This window comes from Lissotriton helveticus, chromosome 1_1 (assembly GCF_964261635.1).
Source record: "Lissotriton helveticus chromosome 1_1, aLisHel1.1, whole genome shotgun sequence".
Classification (NCBI taxonomy): Eukaryota; Metazoa; Chordata; class Amphibia; order Caudata; family Salamandridae; genus Lissotriton; species Lissotriton helveticus.
This window is the reverse complement of record NC_136057.1, coordinates 498,401,788-498,418,732: the sequence shown is the minus strand read 5'-3', so window position 1 is coordinate 498,418,732 and position 16,945 is coordinate 498,401,788.

Here is a 16,945-nt window from a genome sequence, read left to right as displayed (position 1 = left end):
AACAGCATTGAGTACAGAGAAAACGGAGAAAATAATGAACTAAGGACACACTCTGCAAGAAGTAAAGCCACACTAGAGTGAAGCAGGTTTTCCACGACAATAAACATAAAACCTGAAAGACCGTGACATTCCAAGCTTAATGCATCTTTATCTAAGAACTCCCTGAAAATATGTTCCTGGAACATTAATGGCCTGGGAGATAAGACCTCGGATCGGGAACTGCAATCTTATCTGCAGAAATTTGATGTTATTTCGCTCCAAGAAACATGGAGTGAAGCACCAACTGCACTGCTTGGCACTGCTCTATTTACCGGCAAAAAGAAGCGCCAAATTTGGCCACAATAAGGGAGACCTAGCGACAAACAGCTCCATTAGTAGTATTTATGCAGCAGAATCATTGCCATACAATCTAGCTCCACCCAACGCAATGCAAGCAATCTGAATGACCTTACAGGGGACGACAAAAAAAAGAGTACATAATACTCGTAACCCTTTATCTGCACCCACGCAATAAAACCAGAGGTAGTCAACAATTGAAGGAAGAACTGGTGAAAATAATAACAGAGTAGAAAGCAAATAGCTGGATAATCACAGGGGACTTTAATCTAAATATGCTCAGTAACAGAGCTAAAGACATCTATTCAGAAGAGGATCCATTTGCATGGGAGGAAACACCTCAAGATAACAACACAGATGGAAGACCTACAAAAACCTCGAAAAATCTACTGGCGTTTTTAGAGCAACTGGGCTCTCGCGGACTAAACAGCAGATTTCCAGGAGATCGCCCACAGACAGCAACATTTAACAATGCAGTAGCAAGGTCCACAATCCACTACACATTCTGCTCTCGCTGCATGTTCTCAAAAGTAAAAGACTATTGCATTGGGAGCGTGGATTATAGCGATCACTTACCCCAGGTAATCACGGTAGAAGAGCCACCAACATGCAAATTGCCCCCAGCAAACACACACTGTTCAGTATTTACCAATATGAGAAAAGATTAAAATACAGAACCAACGATCCCGAAGGCCTCCTTTCCCTTGCGAAACAACTCCTGGACGAAGTGGAAGCAGCCGACCCCGACATAATAGGAGGCTGGGAGGCATTTACAAAAACCCTATGGAACAGCTACAGAGATACAAAGGGACGCTCTCGAAACAGGAGAAGAGCTTGCCCCCAAAACCAATGGTTAAGCCATAACCCAATGAATAACGCTGGACTAAAAAAGCTAAAAGCATTGATAAATCACACACTACGGAGGCTGAAGAAAGACCCCACAGCATTGAAAGAACTGAGGCAGCTAAAAGCCACCAGCAAAAAACTATTTTGGCAAAATAAAAAAGAAACAGAAGAATCTCTTTGGGCCAGACTCCTGCATGACATTAAGAACGACAATAGCACACAATTTTGGAAGAAAGTTAACGCTCTGTCTAACCCGCAAGGCCGGTGCATTAACTCCAATGTCACAAAAGAGGCTTGGTTAACTTACCTCGAATCACACTTTAATAAAGGACAGACTCCCCAAATTTGCTTAACTAACCTTGCGTCTACCCTGGAAACTCAATCACCCCAGTTAAACTCGAATGCAAAACTGGGACAGGATCTCATAATCCCAAATACAGAAGTTCGTAAAAGAATCCTGAAAGGCAGACGTGAGGGAGCTCCTGGCCCAAACGGGATCCCACCCATATTATTTAAGCAAGGCAAGATCCAGAATTCTGGGCTAAAGTTCTAAAACCGATCTTCGACAGAATTCTGCAAACGTCAACTGTACCATCATCATGGAGGGGCTTGATAATTTCTCCCATCTACAAAAAAGGCAACAGGAGTGACCCAAAGAGCTATCGGTTGGTAGCTCTTCTGGACAATGAAGCTAAATATTATGCCGGTGTACTCCTCCAAGAATTAACAACATGGGCCACAGAAATCAAAGCAATACCTTACAGCCAAACCGGTTTCTGTAGGGATATGGGCACTGCCTCTAACATCTCTCTCTGCCTTTTCACTAATGATAGATGCTACACTTGTAATTAACTGCCCCTGTACATGTGCTTCATCGATTACAGCTCGGCGTTTGACCATATAAATAGAAATATTCTGTGGCAAAAGCTAAAAAGGCTAAGAATGCCATCATTGCTTCTAAAACAACGAATTCTCTTGCATAGTAACACCTGGGTACAAGTAAAGTTGGGGGCAGGAGACCACCTAACGGAAAAGATAAACACAACCTCAGGTTTAAAACAAGGCTGTGTGCTAGCCCCAATACTTATTAATCTCTTCATGGCCGAGCTTTCAGTTCAACTCAATGGAAGCAACTCGCATGCCCCGAAGCCAGGAGGCCGTCAGTTATCCAATCTCCTATATGCAGATGACCTGGTACTCATCAGCCGGACACCTATTGGACTACAACGCTTGCTTGACATCACATCTCAATATTCGGAGACCAACAGACAAAGTATTAATCAAGAAAAAACAATAGGGCATGTGTGTACATTTCCGGAAGACAAAAACAAAGTACAATTGGCACCTGGCAAAAGTCAAGCTGGAAGTCGTACAAGACTACAAATACCTGGGGGTTATGATCGATAACCAAGGCAATACAAAGCACAATGTGAGGCAATAAAAAAGAGGGGACTAATAACAGCTGTGGCATTAAGAAATCTAACAAATATGACCTCTGGACCAAGCTTTCTCCCTCTGACCAGAGTGATACAGGGTAAACTAATTCCATCAATCACCTATGGAAGTGAAGCCATAAGAGGGAGAGATGTGGAAACATTGAACAGCACCATTGCAAGAGCCTTGAGAATAATATATGGGTTGCCTGGATATACATCTCCGGCACAAATGAGGCTTGAATTCGGGATGCAAAGGCGAGAGCTGTCCCGCAAAGGAGCTTTCGTTAAAACCTGGTACAAAATCAAAAAAGGGCAGCCAGAAACGCTAAACACCTACTTGTGGAGGGAACTAGAAGCCTCAGAGACCTGCCCAGCTAGACACTTCTTGGACACTGCACTGGACCAGCTGGGGTTACGGCAACTCTGGGAATCGTCAGGGTCCATGGCAAGCTTAAAAAAAATTGTTAATAACACTGTCAAAAAGGAATCTATCATACAAGACGAAGCCGCCTTGACAGAACGCGCACATGGCTGGCTCACTGTGCAGTCCTACAGCAAAGCGACTTCCCAAGCATACCTCCTGTCTAACTTCAACAAAACCACAAAAGGGAAGTTTCTGAGATTTCGTTAGGCTTATTGCCATCCGCACATCACCTGCCGCCATGGTTACGCCCTCCGAAGCTGGCAATCTGCCGTCTCTGTGGGGAAGGAGAGGAGGACATAGTCCACATCATAAACATATGCCGGAACTGATGCAGGAGTGCCAGTCACTACTTAGACCAATCTTTTACAAGAAATAAATACGGTCCTGTAGACAAGCGGTGCTCGCAAGTTTCTCTGGTGAAGACTTTCAACTAAGCTGCTGCCTGGTAAATTTTTTTAACTGCTGCTGATCTCAGACTAAAAAGGATACCACCAGATCATCTGAGAAGTGGCACTGGAACCGGGATGGAGCCGGCCCGCTAACCCATCACACAAAAGCCTCTAACAGCTCTTTGTACATCAAGCACTAAGCATTTCTTGCACATCCAAGCCTCGAAGAAAAACATCAACGGGCTAACCTCGGCCATTTTTGCACTGAGCCACAAAAGTTGATGCTGCACCACGCACTTTAAACTTGTACCCAGTCGCCCGCCCTCACTCTGTTGCAAAGACTCTGACCAGAGGGGTAATTTTACCTTACAAACTGCTCTTAATTTCCGCATACAAAAACTGGAACATGGGTCACCAAGGCCGGGGGAGTGGATCTCTTCTGCAATTTTAAGTGTGTTCTTAACTGTGGCTATCGCCCTTTCAAATTGATGTTTTACAGTTTTATAAGAGATGGCTAACTTTTGTAAAGGTTTTAATTAACTGTGCAATAAACATATTACTTACTTACCTTTCTTTAGCTTTTGTACAAATTATTTTGTATTAGTGCTACATTAAAAATAAAGAACAAGGAAAGTATGTGAGCATTGTGTAATGTGTTTCAGTAATTGTTCGAATACGTATTGTTTCCATAATTGCTGATAATGCCTTTCATAAATGGAAATCAATCAGGATTATGCAAGGGTAGTACCGCTACACCTAGCTAACTGGTTAGTATTGCCCTTGATACTATCTGTTAGAACTGGGATTTCTGTTTGGCTGAGGCTTGCTCCAAAGCCAGGCAGAAACTGGCCCTGACCACTCTAGTCAGGGCAAGGGAGTTACACGCCAAAGATAACCCCTGCTCACCCCCTTGGTAGCTTGGCACGAGCAGTCAGGCTTATCCCGGAGGCAATGTGTAAAGCATTTGCGCACGCACACAGCAACATCCCAGGCACACTACAAAAGGAACTCCACACAACAGGACAGGACGTGGGCCCCTACACCCTTCCCATTCTACTGGGACCTAGCTGGGCTACACTTGAACCTCTTCCCCCCCACAGGACCAGAAGATACACAAGCCACTCCTTTTGGAATCACTCCCCAACGCCTCTGCAAGACCTCAAGCACATCGCCAGAGGTCCACCTTCTGTGCAAGCTTCTTATCAGACAAAGAACTCACACTCACTCGTCCAGTGCCTCTACAGGACCTCCTGTACACCACACCACCAGAGGTACACCACCCGTGCAAGCTCCTTATCACAAAAATAACTCACACCAACTCCTCTAGTGCAACACACCACTCATCCACACGCCCCCTCCAGACTGGTGAGACAGTTCCTCACTGCCCCTTACTCTCAACCTGTACCCCTCTTACTGAGCACCAGGCACCATACTCTGGGAACTGGGAATGGGAATTCGCACACTGGACACACTTTAGCTGCCACCACTGGATCCTACCATACTGGGGAATCCAGACACACACACTACACTCAGGGGATAACCATCCTCCCGAGCTACCCATTTCTCCTCCACACTCCCTCTCTCCTATCTACCCACACCTCTGGGAAACAGGAACAGGGATTGGGCATTGGACCCAGCAAGGGACTCCCTATCTATGGGAACCTCCCCACCTACTGGCGTCCGCCATGTCATTTTTTCTCTTCTGCCACTAAACATAAAGCGCAGAAAACACCATTTAAAAATGACACTCTTGAGGACAATCAAAAACAATAATCCCCAACATGTGACTATCTAAAATGCAGAGTTTTGTAATGTAGCCAGTTGTCGCTGTGGTACTGCGCAAACACAAGTCCTAATCCTCACCGCTGATCACCAATGTTAGAACTGGGATTTCTGGTTGGCTGAGGCTTGTGCCAAAGCCAGACAGAAACCACCACTCTAGTCAGGGCAAGGGAGTTACACGCCAAAGATAACCCCTGCTCACCCCCTTGGTAGCTTGGCATGAGCAGTCCGGCTTATCCCGGAGGCAATGTGTAAAGCATTTGCGCACGCACACAGCAACAACATCGCAGGCACACTACAAAAGGAACTCCACACAAGGTTATATAAAAATAGCCTTTGTATTCTCATAACACATTAGAATAGTAAACATATAGCATACACTGTGCCAACTGGCACGGGCGATATTCACAAGGGATTATTTACACAGGACAGGGCCACGTGGGCCACTGTCAGGATCAACACTTAGCAGAAATGGGTACAAGTAAAAATAGATCATAAACCTACAACCAGTAATCACTGTACTCCACCTAATCCTGTAACATAACTTTACATTATGCACAGTCACATCAGGCGCAAATTACATCCTGCGCCAACCTCACCAGCATGAACACATTATGCAATCTCTCACTAGTCTAAACACATTAGACCCTACCTCCTAAGTATAACTCACATTTAGGGGCGTAAATCACAGTGAAGTATAATCTCACTAACACAAACCTGAATAGGTAAAACAACCATATCTAGAGGTATCAAACAGGGTGCGAAACACATACTATACGCATTACATTTCCTAGCACCACATTTCACATTAGGGCCTTGCACCCTATCCATATACCAGCCACCCTGGCCAACTGGCCATCCAAGAAGGGGCTCAAATGCCCTGTGTCCAGAATGTCAGGGCACGCTGCTAAGGCAGCGCCAATCAGGGGTGCGCCATCTGCGCCAACCTAAACGTTGCAGCTGCCCACTACATGCTGGGCAGCTGAGAACCATAACAGGGCCTAAACGCTGAAGCTGGCACTATGTGCTGCGCAGCTGTGGAAGGCCTGGCACCTCTGTGCCACTTCTGTCCCCCTCAGGGACTCTTTCTCAAATGGCGCCTAAACGGTGCAGCTGCCCACTACTTGCTGGGCAGCTGTAAAGGAGTAAAGGCATGGGCTCTCAGTGGCCCTTCAAACAACTGCGCCAAATGTTGGAGCCACGTGGCTCAGAAAATAAACAGGTCCCATGGAGCACACTGGCTCCTCAAATAATAAGCATTGGCCCCTCTGGGCCCAGGTAAACAGGTATGGCCCGACGTTGAAGCCCGCAGGCTCAAACAAAACATGCCCCCAAGCGCTGGAGCCCTCTGGCTCTTAAATAGCTGGGCCAAACTGTGGAGCCATCTGGCTCTGAAAAATAAGGGTGGGGCGTGGGAGGCTTGGGAACATACTTTAGGCAACGTTGGAGCCATCTGGCTCTTAAAATAAACACGCCATTACTGTGGCAGCGGGCTGCAACTGCGACACCGCTGTCGAGATCAGCCGCACTCAGGGGGGATGGGTGAGTAGGTACTAGCAGAATGCCCACGGGACCCTCGGGCCCTTTAAACACATGCCCGGCGTTGGAGCGGCCCTTTGCACCCACGGGGCCGTTATGACTCTGGGCCCTACGGACACTACGGTCACGAGCTCCACTCACCAGCTTAGGCGAAGGCAGGGCTCCTCTTCACCGGCGGGTACTCTGGGCTTCTCCCTCGCAGCTTGCACTGGAGAGCCCCCGCTCCTCGGGGACTGTCTTTCTGATGGTCCCTTGCGGGGGGAGGGGAAGCAGCCTCTCCTTCACCCGGGACCCGGGGCTCCTCAGCCATGTTCCGGGAGGCGGGGTGGCCTCCCGTTCTCCCTCGCAAAACACATCTCGGGGCTCCCATCGCTCACGGGAGCACCGCACCGGCGCTCCACACTTTCTCCTCACTCAGGCACAGTCCAGCGTGTGGTGGGCACCCGCCTGGAGTCTCCTTCCACTTCTCTGGTGCCAGCGGCGGGCGCAGGACTTCCCTCGTGAAAACGGAAGTCCCGCCCGCCGTCAGACAAAACATCGCCTGACTTCCTGTTTTGCCGGCATCCCCATTCCCGGTGCCGCGGTGGTGATCTCTTGAGTCCGGGCACAACGAGGGGTAGGCTCCCTCTTCCTCAAAAACAACATAAAGCGGGGTGGACACCCGCTAGGACCACGAAGCATGCCAGCAGGGTGGGCACCAGCGAGAGAGAGCAAAATGCGGGGTAGGCACCCGCCACTTTAAGCAACCACGGCAATACCCGCGGGATGGACACCCACTATTTGCATCACGGTAGAAGCGGGGTGGGCACCCGCAACAAGACGGCCATAAGCAGGGTGGGCACCCGTTCCCGGCATAACGATGCATGGGGAATCCCCCCGCTGGGGACTCCCTCACACTGGAGGGCAGCTCAGCCTGGCACAGCCCACGCTCCTCCTCAGCAACAACGAGCAAAGTCCTGCATAAAAGAGAAATGAAGCAAAGCGCTCCCAGGGCGCTAGGAGCTCCAAGTAAGTCCTTTAGGTATCCAGGGGCAAGGCAGGACCCAGGGGCCAGCAGCCCCTGGGCCAGCAGCCCCCATGGCGGTCCCTCCAGGGCCCCACCAGCAGCATGCCTCGCAGGAACAGCACACCAAGAACTGAACATTTTACATGGGGTCACAGCCCATTTTTATACACACATTTCCTTTGTTTAAAAGGATGCACGCAATGGGAGAACTAGCTAATACTGGTTCAGGGGAACTCCTGAGCACTTTGTTTTGCTAAGCCCCTCTCTCCCTTTCAGGGGCCAGGCTAGGGACATCAGGCACACCACAGGAGGTAGAGCCAGCATTGTGGAGGGAAGGCCTAGCCCTATTCAGGTCCCAGGTGCAACTCCTCCGTGCCAACAACATGCAGACCTCCCCATTCACCACCGGGCAGACCCCTCCTGACTCCAGGAGCCTGGCACACCAGCCAGCTCCAGCCAATCACAAGCCAGACAGTCAATTCAGATTCACTGCACTTCTCCACTAGACACAATAAATCCATGCACAACATCGCGCAGCATTTAATCTCACGAGTTCGCACATACCAAACTCGACCCTCCTCAAACATCAGGAACTACCATGGACACACATATGCCCATGCATTCCTATGGGAGGGCAGGCCACTCTCACCACACATACACAGAGTGCACGCACTTTACTCTGGACCACAGTGAAAATGTGCGCAGAGGCCTAAAATCACCAACACCAGGTTACAGAAACAGGCTAGGAAAATGCAAAACGTTTCGGGGTGACCTGCCAAAAGGGCCAAGTCCAACACAATCGATGTTCTCAATTGGTCATGAAAGCAACAGCAGGAATGGAAAGTCGACAGGACTCTTATGAGTCTGAAAACTGCAGCTTACATTCACTGCCCCCTGCCCCTTCACCTAACACTCCACAATAAATAATTGGTGGACTAAGGTTGGCCTAATGGGTTGTCGTGGGAGCAAACTGTGATGGTTATCAATTCTGATACCCCTGGTGCTTTCTTGAATCAAGTTCCATGCCCACAAGAATGAGTGGTATGCACCAACTCCAGTTACCAGGAGGTTGTTTTTTGCCTTATTAGTACCACCTCGTAAACTCCGGGGACACTTAAACCCTACTCATCTTTGAAAGCCATGTATCCAAACCATGGGGCAGAATTATTAACTTTTTACACAACATAGCACAGGGGCGGAACTAGACCCGAAATTGGGGGCGGGGTATTCAACACGTCAACCAATAGAGGTAGGGCTAACACTTCAAATAACGCAGCACATCTTGTATCCGTAACATAAGACAATAGATGAACTGTGCATTTTAAACATATTGGTGAAACCCCACAGGATTCCAACAAACTTGTTTTAGTGGCTTTTTTCAATCTTTACAGGCTACTCAGTCAGATCTTTTAAAAAGGGTAATGCATGATTTGACAACTAAAAAGCAGCTTCTACAAATGTCAGTTCAAAGCACTTTAGGACCAGTTTTCGTAGTAATTTAAAGACAACGGCCCTTCTTGACAATTCTCTGCCATCTCCTGTAAATTAACAGTACTCCTTACATTTTTTTAATTCCATCTTCAGAAAGAAGGTCCTGCTTCTGTGTTGATCAAAGGTATGTTTTCCGTCTGCTCGATGCGAAACTGCAACATATGCTTGTTTTAGGCTGCACATATGTACAGGTCTCAGAATATTGAGCTTAATGAATGAGCACACCTGATTGCGTAATGTGTGACTGGCAAGTCGCAGATCTGATTCCATATCCATCTTTCATTCCATCTGCAATTGAATAAGTGAGTGCCAATAATTTGTAAATATCACTGCCTGTTAATTACTCTGCCAGGAATGTGCCCTATCCTAAATCAAAATAAAATAGTTGTTGTTAGCATCCCACATTAAGCAGTTCCCATATCAAATGAATGAGCTAGATTCATCGAGTCTAAAGAATGGCAAAAAGAGGTAGTTGGTTTGAAATTTCTTAGCAAAAAGTTGTGTTCTATTATGCGAAGAATTCAAGTATTCCTTCAAGGTACATAATACAAACAATGTGTGGTTGATGCACAAAGTCCTGCAAAGAGTTCACTCCAGCTGATAAAGAAATCGTGTCTCTACATATCATGGGATAGTAACAAAAACATGCTTCAAGTTCTGTTCTGAAACCTTCAGCACATAAAGTATCACATCCATTAAATAATCAAGGTTGTTTTTAAATCCTGTGGAGCAATATGCATTAGAAAATGCAACATTTGTTACAAATGTCTCCAACATTCCTTTGACAAGAATGACATATTCTCCATAATTATTGTTCACATTTGTCTTTACTTATGCCATGGCTAGAGGAAATGACACCCTAGAATGGCGCACAAGAGAGACCCAGTCAGACATAATGGTTGCCAGTTTGTCATTGTAACATTGGAATAAATAGTGCACAAAATAGATTTTCCAGTGCTCTGTGCGTTTGCATTGGTAATCTTTTATAGACAATAGTACAGTTATGCTGTGCTTACAGACCCAGTCTTAGTTTGACAGTAGGATAATGTTTCTCAAGCATTTTGCTGCCAAACTACACTAGCTTAAAGAAACAACACACAGGGATGGGATCCCTACACAAGGGGGGTGTTGGTGTACTGCCTCTGCATAGACAACATCCTGGAGAAAAAGCCTACAAGACACACATTAAAGAAAATCCTGCGTTTTATTTTATAACAAACTCTGAGAAACTTGCCATATGAGTGTGCTTTAGATGGAAGAGGTACCCCTCTTGTTAGACATAAAGTAAATGTTCAGGCTAGGCATAGCTGAGCTATCCCTCCGGTTTCAATGCCCCACCTCCAAAGGACAAGATTCACGACCTGTTATTTCTGCTCAATTTCTAAATATACTTAAAACCTATGCATGCAAGATTTTTATTGAGTTGTCACTTAAGAAGTGCAACAATGCACCAGGGCTTATTCTAATAACATCAGAAAAGTTATGAATACAATCAATAAAATAGATTCATTTTAAGAGGCTTCCTGAACATATTTTTTTCTTGCTGGCTAAGAAGGATTTCCAAACAGAGAAAATAAAAGAGAAGCAACCTCATGACAACCCATGCTGCCATATTCTGACGAGCTTGCAGACTGCAAATAGCTGACTCAGGAAGGCCAATGTAGCGAGCACTGGTATAGTTCAGACTAGAAATTGTGATAACATTAACAATACAAGTTTTCACGTGTCATGGAATAAAAAGATTTTTCTTCCAGATCCTCATTTGGAAGTAACAGGACGACCACCTGAAGCACTATGATGAGGCAGGTGCAATGCCATCATTGTAATTTTTGGCTGAAATCATTCAATACAGCCACAGCAACAATTTGTGCTAAACTTGTTTGGCTAGCATCTAGTTACTGGTGCTCTTCAATATGTTCAGAATGCCAGAGAGCCAGAACTTCTCACCAGCTGTAGTCATTGCAGACAAAAGAAAGATGAACCTATTGTTATGTTAGGGATATTTGTGTAGAAAATTCAAGGGATTCACATGAAAATGTTCATTTCATTAAATGTTTTCAATTAAAAAAACCACAAAAAAAACAATGTTTTCTCTTAGCTTGGTGTCAGCCTACTTCTCACAGATAATGCAATGCCAACTTCTTCCATCATTGCAAATGTCACAATATCTCACAACGGAGTATTTACTTTCTCAGTTTCCCATCTTGTGCAGATGCTGAAATTATCGTCCAAACTATCTGGTAGCTACTCTACAAACTTCAAACTGCAAGCTACAGAAAAAATGTTATGTACAGAAATCAGAAATGCAATGTTTATTTCAAACGTGGAGTAAAGGACCTAGGCCTTCTAACAACAATATTAGAATCGGGGGTGAGCAGAACTGGCTGAATATGACTCTGCGGAATTCTGCACAATTACATAAAAACTTTGTGAGATTCGGCAGACGTCTGCCAACGGGTGGAAATAGGTACGTCACACTGCTTGTGCTGTGATTAAGTGCTGTTAGCACGTTTGACGCTGCAAAATCAGCGCGAATGGCACCATGCGGTGGGCCCGAGAGCGCAGCTACTAGAGTTGATTTTATTGCCTACTTGAACGGCAGCCTTCTGACCACAAACAGTTGGTAGAAAAATCTCACCTGGGGTCCTCCGAGTGACCGCACTTGCCGAAAAATATCGGCCACATGGCAATTGGCAGAATTTGGCCGGAACTCCTCGTATAAGAATAACACGAAGTAAAGCAAAATTCTGCCAATTCCGTGGGCGGAACGGAATATTCTGCTCACCCCTAATTAGGTTACACATATGCAAAATAAAGTTAAACTAAATGTGATTTATTTAGACTGCTAAACCAAAATATAAAACAATGTGAACAAATATGTGAAATATTAACTATATAAGGAGTAAGTCCCATGTAAATCATATGAGTAGTGGTAATGCGGGTGACAGAGGAACATATCATTAAGCACGAATAAGTCATGGTGACCCTGTGTCATCAACAGTACAACAAGGCCTACAACTCCCACAATACTTTGCTTAAGGCAACAATTACCTGGGATCAGGAAAGTGTACAGGCTTTGGAGGGCTGTGCCAGTATTTAGAATCATTGCTATGATGACAGAATATATAATTTCTTCTTTCAGCGTCTGTTTAAATAGTGCCCGATGTTATAAATGTGTTCAGAGCTTTAAGAAATTAAATCAGCAACTTTTGTCATATCTGCTCATTGGGCCTCTCATGCTCTAGGACAGTGAGTGCTGTGCAAATGACAATTCACTACAACCTCTCTCGATGTCACTCTGATGGAATCTTGCATTGTCTGTTATTTGTCGAAGTTAAAGTGTGGTGAAGTACCCCGTCTGTGTGGTTGTAAAAGTGGTCAGCCTTGATAACTGAGTGCCAGATGTAGGTAATCCAGATTTACCGTTCCAAAATACCGAATTTTACCGAGTCGGTATTTTAGAATCGGTAAATGGGATGTAGGTATCCATTCGGTATTTTTTACCGAATCAATAAGATTCGGTAAATACTGAATCGGTATTTACCATTCATCCCTATGGGGCTCCAGGCCCATAGGAATGAATGGGAATTACTGAATCGGTAAATACCGATTATGTAAAATGGGGAACACATTCAAGGGTGGCAGGGTGTCACAGTGACACCCTGTTGCACCCCTGAATAGTGCATGGGTGCACATGTGGCAGACATACATGCCCTAAGGGCATGTATGTCTGTCACATGGCACTGGCAATGGCACTGTTAAAAAGGCACAAAATTGCTTTTTTAACGGTTTTTGTTATTTACCACCAACTAGTAGTTGGTGGTAAATACCGAATCCTTATAAGTGGAACGCACTCACTTGAGTGCTTCCTACATTAAGGATTCGGTAATTTACCGAATCAGTGCACATGTGGCACACATACATGCCCTCAGGGCATGTATGTGTGCCACATGTGCACTGATTCGGTAAAATTGCTTTTTTAACGGTTTTTGTTATTTACCACCAACTAGTAGTTGGTGGTAAATAACGAATCCTTATAAGTGGAAAGCACTCACTTGAGTGCTTCCTACATTAAGGATTCGGTAATTTACCGAATCGGTATTTAAGAATTCGGTAATTTACTGATTCCTTAAATTACCGATTCGGTAAATTACCGAATCCTTAAATTAGGCCCCTACATCTCAAATGCCTAATACCGGTCGGTAACGGCCGAAATTCGGTAATTTCGGCCGTTACCGACCGGAATTAGGCTTCCTACATCTGGCCCTCAGTCTATAGTCTTTATTGATCAATACTGAGGCACCTTAACTAGCCCCCCATGGCAATGATTAGCACCCTACTGTTTTAGTGGAAACTCCACACCAGTAATTACAGGTACAGTGTGGTAGCAACTCAATGGGTAATGTGCAATTATGAGTGTAATGCTACAAAATGGGGAATTACTGTGAAGGCCCGAATTACCAGGTAGTATTCCGCATGGTGTTCCCAGTTTCCATAGGGTTTTATGCACAAATTTACCACCAGCTCTCTGCAAGTGGTAAAAGTGTGCAGGGAGCTGCTGCAAAGCAGGGGTGTGGAAAGAGACTAGGAAGGTCGAGTAGAGAATGTTGGCTGGCAGGAGGCATGGACGTTTATTCATCAAAATACCATGGGTAGCGGAAATGACGTCACACATCCTTTGACCTGAATGACACAAAAGGAAATTACATCATATGACCTTTGACCCTGAACGATCCTAGCAAATTATGTCACTTGGTCTTAACCCTGTGACATCTCAATAATTGGTGTGGCTGAAATGTAATAATAATAACTGTGCAATGAATATAATAACACAGCACAGATTTCTATTTTAGATACACATATTAGGATGTTGACATGATCTTTGAAAGTCATGGAGTGGAATTCAAAACTTGCCTTAAATTGTAGCAAGCGAGTCAGACCTATTTTAGCGGTGGTTGGGGGATTCTCCTCTGCAAAAAGTTGGAAATAATGAGATCAAATAGTGCCTTTTAAATCAAAATGTGACATACATTTAAGGACACTCTTAAATATGCTTTCATGGTGTGCCAAGCCAATTAAACCTGACACTCCCCAGCATTTGACCCCCTTTTTTAGGTCACGCCTGAGCCAGCGCATGCGCTGCTCAGCGAGACATTTTGTAACTGGGCTTTTAGAAGTGCTACCACACACACTTTTGCTGACATAGCGCTAGCGGTTACGCGTGCACGCGTGCAGCTGCCAACTTTCAGCCCCCAATCTGGCTTTCCTCTCGCTTGTCCACCCCTCCCCCACCACAGAGCATGTCTCGCGCCCGCACGTCTTTTTATTTCCTTTTCGCGTCTTCTTTTATTTCCTTATCAAGTGTCTTGTTTTTATTTTATTTTTGAGTGCGCGCACGCACACAACTACCGGTCGCACGTCTTTTGGCGATGTTACAGCACCACCAAAAAGCATTTGGCAGAGCCAGTAGGTTCCTTAATTCGCACGCGCCTCCTGCTCGGGCGGCCATTTCAGCTCCATGCCACAATCGCCGCGCTCATTCTCCCCATCCTGTTGATGTTTTCACGTTTCCCCTTCTCTTAATGCTCTACTCCCTTTTTTTTGCAGATTTATATAGCGCGAACTAGACCCGAAGGTAGGGGAGCGCTTTACGTGAACAGCGGTTACGTTACACAAGGACTCCTTTCCATATTTCCTCCTCAATATCCCCTCCGTCTCTCCCTTCGTCCCTTTACCCCTTACTCTCTCATACCCAAGCCTTCACAAGCTTCTTTCTCTCTATTTTTCCCCCCTCCCCCACCTCCTCCGTGCCCCCATTTATTACACCTTACCCCTCTGATTCTCTATGCCTCCCGGGAGCTCAGGAGACCTCCCCGCCTCTGGTTTCAGGCTGCCCCTGGGGCCTGCTCCCCAGCCCTGTCTCCTGGATGTGCTTTGTTTCCTGCTGTCTGTGTTTGCATAGTCAGGACGGGACTCCTTTGACAGCAGTTTTTGCCCAAGACCATTCAGATGTCACGTCATACAATTTTAGTGCAATGCAGAGTTCAGGATTTACATTTTGTCAGTCTGCTCGTGAGTGGTGGCTCACAGATTTGTGTCTGGAGGTTGGTAGTTTGCCCTGTGGCAAGAACGCCCCAGTGTGTGATCTTGCACCCTTCCACAATGTACGTGAGTGTGCACAGTGCATACTGGAGTGTGAGACAGTAAACGTCCCTTACAAGCGATGCAATTGGGCAAAGATAAAAAATGCCTCCCACTTATGACAGCCTGTCACTTAACGGTTGAGCTTGACCCCAGCAGAGAGGCCTCAATTTGCCTTGCGCTAGTAGCCGAGCCAACCTTTTCCTGCCCTTGGCTCCTGGTCCCTTTAGAAGCTTTTCCTTAAAACACCAGGGCCCCGGGGCAGTGCAAAGCAGGATTTAGAAGTCTGAAAGTCCTGGAATCAGGTGTCCCAACAAGGAATTAAGGAAACGAGAGGAAGTCTATCTGACTGCCAGTAAACACAGCCATGACGTCAGCAGCACGCCCAAAGATTATCTGCAGATGGGGAAGGGCGAAGGTTTGCCTTTTGAAAACAACCTGTTGCAGCATTCATCCTGGGCGGGAGGTCTGGGCCTTGCACACTGCTTGTGACTACAGAGACAATCCCCCAGTCATGAAAGTCCTTACATTGTCACACAAACTTTAAGAAAAGTCACTACTTTTTTCACGAGGATAAAAGTAAAATGTGTGACAATTGAGATAAAATATATATATGAGGTTTAATGTAGGTTTGTTGACTTAAAGTGAAACCAAAGACTACAGACTTGTGCATGAAACAGCTCCTGTTATCTATGTGATGTCAACACGGTTTTATAACTACTGTCCATCTAGCCATTCATTCATCATTCACCCTCGTTTGTACGACAGTCATCCACAGATATGTTGCTGCAGACCAATCACCCATCCACGTATCCAAACCTTTCCTCCTCCTTTTCATGTCTCTGTCCATTAATCCAACCATTCACCCATCTATTGCTTGTCTCATTAAGCCAATAATTGTGCAGACTACATGAAGCCACTTTCTTCTAACTAAAGAGAGACAGAAGGCAGATAGAGAACGCCTATAGTCAGAAACCAGGCAACAAGTAAAACGCTTTCTCAAATAGATATGGATGCTCATATTTTTAGCATTTTTTTATTAGGTCTGGCTTATCAGTGCAGCCGTGTCAACCTGCTCTTACTAGTTAAAAAATTAACTCAGAGTGCACTTTGGTTCAGTCAGTCTCTTAACTGATGCTATTGGCTGTTTGGTGTATCAGTCCTCCTTCTACGGAGTGCTTCTTGAATGAGGGACTATTTTAAATCTGAAAAAAATGCTTTCCATCATCACACTTTTTTTTACAATCAATTCCTTGTTACCCATATTCTATAGAAAATGCAATCCTTTTTTGATGCTTTTTTTCCAGTGTTCGCAAAGACATTATGTCTGGCTTGTGCATGTGGTGTGAGACCCTGGCTTTGAGTGAAACTCAGTTTCGGTCATGAAAAACAATGCCCTGCAGTGTAGTGGTATGTGACATATATACAAGTCTTCTTTTTAATGCCACTGCACAGAGTACATGAAAAATGCTAAGTTACAATATAGAAATATTTGGTGGGTTGTGAGCACATTTTAGGAGCGTGAAAGTGCGATGATGTCTGTGATGATGTCACG